The following is a 3,974-nucleotide window of genomic DNA, read 5'->3' as shown; positions in this document are numbered from 1 at the left end:
CCCCCCCTTCTTGCCAATATCCATTTTCTTTTTCCCGAAGACACTATTCACCTTCGGCTACAGGTGACCGTGCATACTTGAAAAGATGTAACCTGAGGTCAGTCTAATTGACTGAATAATGCGAACTTCACAATGCCATGTCTGTTCTAGAATGGATCAAAATACAGCAGTCCCAATTAACCACTTACTCACTGATAAGTGGTTTTGCAAGTTATGTAATCGGGAGACTACCTCATGCAAAATTGCATTTACCTGCTACTATCATGCTATATAAAGATTACCAATGTTCTTGCAACCCTTGCCTTTTTGCATCACATTATTACAAATTTGCACTAATAGTCCCTAACTTCATTGTTTATTGTAATAACCAATTGAGTTTTTTGGCTTGTTGAGGCCAAACATGAAACATTGATGCCACCCATTATACATAAATGGGAAGTGTGGGGACTGTTCCAGGTCTACACAATATTCTTTAATGCTTTGTGATTGTCATTTTTACACTGTGTGCTTGCTGGAGTGTCTGCACAAATAGAACACAGTTAAAATAACCCTGATTCTAGCGCTAACAGATTGTATAATGTCCTAAGATGTATGGCATATGATATATAAATTAACAATCTATATCAAACTGGGGACTATAATGACCATACCATACAGTTTTCAGGCTGCTTGGAAATAATTATGATTGCTTTAAATCTGATGTTCTGCTGCCCCATAGTGGAAGCTAAAGAAAATGTCCCAGTGTTGCAGTGAAGCTACAGCGACTGCGATCATTTTTATGCTGTAGCACAATTTTACAGAAAAATTTGAACCATGGTCTAATGCACTAACTACAAAAAGAAAATCTGTACACTGTTAGGAGCAGAGGTAATGTTTCTGTTTACAGTTGGATGCTGCATATAGCATACAATCTGTTACAGAAAGTAGGTTTTGTAAGCTCCTTTATGAACGCAGGAACTTATGTGAATGTATAATATGTAAAGTGCTATATAAATTGTTGGAGCTATGTAAATTCTTAAAATAAATAATAAATAGACAAACTATTATTTCTTTCTTTGCAAACTTCTCTTTTGTGTCCTTATATTTATTTATAGTATACTGTCTCAACCTCAAATACTAGTCACTCTTGATAAGTGCATATTATTATTAGTTAGTGAAAAGCAGAGGGTACCCAGTTTAAGACACTTACGCCCAAAGATACAGCATTATACCTTAAAGTGACAGTAAAGTCAAAGTTTTTTCCCCCCTTCCCAATCCTGCTGTAGAGACTTACCTTAAATGATGTCTCTTAATCCGATCATCTTCTTCTCTACTGTCCTTTTCAGCTGTCCCTCCATCACAGGTGCGGGTCTCCAATCAAGCGCTGACTCCTCTGTTCTCTGATGCCCCACAGTGTCTGTGTGGGTGCACCCTGCTCCATAGACTTACCTTGTGTCTCTCTTCTCCCGGCCGAACATCTAAAGTGCGCATGCGCCCGCCCCAAGATCCTTTACAAGGTAAGTTTAAACCCTTTTTAAAAGTTTCTTTAAATTTTTTATGTTTTTGCATATATCTACTGCTTGCCAGCAGTAGATATATGCAAAAACACACAATGGTTTAATAACCCTTGTGGGGAACCCCAGGGGTACACATGCGTCTTCAACGCAGTCCGATATAAATAAACGGTTTTTATTTCATCCAGCGGTAACAGAACAAACAGCTTTCTTCAGCAAAACGGTAAAGTAAAAGGTTTTCCTCAGCAAACATCAAAACATAAAGATAAAGTCCTTCAATAAGATTTGCACTGCGTAGTGCGTTTAGGTGATGTCACCAAGATAGAGTCCACTTGCTTCTGAGCAGCCACACACACCCAGACCTTTCTGTCTGTCTCTCAGCTTCCCCACTCCTCTCTCACCTGTGTTACCTTTTAACAGGAAGGGCTGTAGGGGAAGTACCTGCCCTCCCAAGTTAACCCCTTCTTTGCTCTCAGCCCTGCTGACTCTCCACACCCTTTAAAGGTGCCCATACACTGCACGATTATCGTACGATAATCGTATGCGATCGGTTTTTCGTACGATAATCGAGCAGTGTGAACGGAGACGTGCGACCGTTTCTACTGTATGGTCGAACGTCTTCTGTCGAACCAGCATGTTCGAAAACCAGCCGGGAATCGTACGATTCTCGGCTGGTTAGAACGGTGCTCGGAAGACAAATGCCGAGCGGGCCGGTGTGCGCACGCGCACACTGCCCGTTCAGCATTGCGGTCATCGGAAGCCCGCGTCCAAGATAGGCAGATCGTACGTTTTTTTAATCCCTGTACAACCATCGCAAGACTAAAGTCTTGCGATGGTTGTAGAGTGTATGGCCACCTTAACACTGTCTGTTTGCATCACAAGTACACCAGTGGAGCCCACCCATCTAATAGTTCTTGGTGCTTGTGATAGGACATTTGGACATTAAGCACAGTATATTAGATGGCAGAGAATGTGTGCTTGTTTGTTCCATATATGAAAATCTGTATTTTGCAGGGGGCTCCAGTGGTGAATTGTTGAGGCAATAACATGCTGACACCTATACAGTGTCTGCGTTTGGTTTCTCTGCTGATGTTATAGGTCTTAATTGGACATGAATGTACATCAGAATTAGATGATTTTTACGAATACATACCCCTAAAGTCTAGTTGTCTTTCCCACAAATCTAGACCTATCGACAGCCAGTTTTAGGTAAAATGTATGTAAATCTTAACAATGAACTTCTCTTGTTTGGTTTGTTAAATAAACCATTGAAAGCATTTTGCCCTATAAGTTTGACTGATCCTGCTGGAAATGTATTGAGCTCCTAGCTTTCTGTGTACTTTTCCCATGCTGCACTGAAATTTCAACCAGTGCTATCAGCCCTTCTCAATTCTAGCCTGTGGACTACAGAACACCCACCTATGTCATTAAATTTAGGGTATGGAGGAGTTTGAATCAGGACGAATAGTCTCGGGTAACAATGCTCCATAGATACAGTACAGTGTGTAAGCGTTGTCATCCTATCACAGCAAGTGTGTTACTGGCAGAATCACCAGGTGAAAATAAAGGAAAACATGAATGAATCCTGAAAAAAAGAAAAAGAATGCAGTTGCAGCATCTAAGAACTGCAATATATTACATTGTTGTCCTTGGGTTTAGGTACTCTTTAATCTTTTTAATCTCTCCTAGCAGTAGTGGTGTGATACAGTATAAAGTGAACCACAAGGGACAAAGCAACCTTCCTTCCTTACCTTCCTTAATGGAGGAACCATTAAGCCACCATGGATGGAAAGTCTTCTGTATAAGTCGCAGCTTACAAAGGGATGTGGATTCCCCATATGACGGCACCCATTGGCGCAACACTGCCACAAGGAGTGGGCCACATGCTCTTCTATATCTGGAAGTGGCGGGTATTTCTTCAGCTGCTGATGATAAATGGAGTGGCTGGGAAAAGTAAAGGCAAGTATATACCGTATATGCGGGAGTGGTGGGGATTTAATGCCAACGTGTTGCTTTGCCTTGAATAGGCGAAGCAAAGATTTTCTGTAGGACCAAACTTCTGCTAGGATTCTGAAATTTGCTGTTTATGTAAACATGTCTTAATGTCTGCAAGTTTAAAACAAATATCTGCAATTGACACATCATTTTCCCAATTTAAGTTTGTGTGGCATTTATTTTTACCTTGGAGAGCTCAATATCGCCAATAGTTCACTGTTGACAATATTTATCACCATGATGCTATAAAATGTAACCTTCGATTCATGGTTAGATTGTAAGCCCTCACAGGCAGGGCCCTCCTTACCATCTTGTCTTGAATTGTATTGTGACTGTAATGTCTTCCTTATATTGTAAAGCGCTGTGCAAACTATTGGCGCTATATAAATCCTGTATTATAATAATAATAATAATGGTTAGCCTTGCAGAAGTTAGGTGCAGATTAGATTTACTTTCAGGTTAAGGGTTACTTTGAGGTTAATAGTG

The sequence above is a fragment of the Nanorana parkeri genome, unplaced genomic scaffold (assembly GCF_000935625.1).
Source record: "Nanorana parkeri isolate BGI_ZX_2015 unplaced genomic scaffold, ASM93562v1 scaffold2352, whole genome shotgun sequence".
Classification (NCBI taxonomy): domain Eukaryota; kingdom Metazoa; phylum Chordata; class Amphibia; order Anura; family Dicroglossidae; genus Nanorana; species Nanorana parkeri.
The sequence above is the reverse complement of the archived record's forward strand: the minus strand, read 5'-3'. Positions refer to the sequence as shown.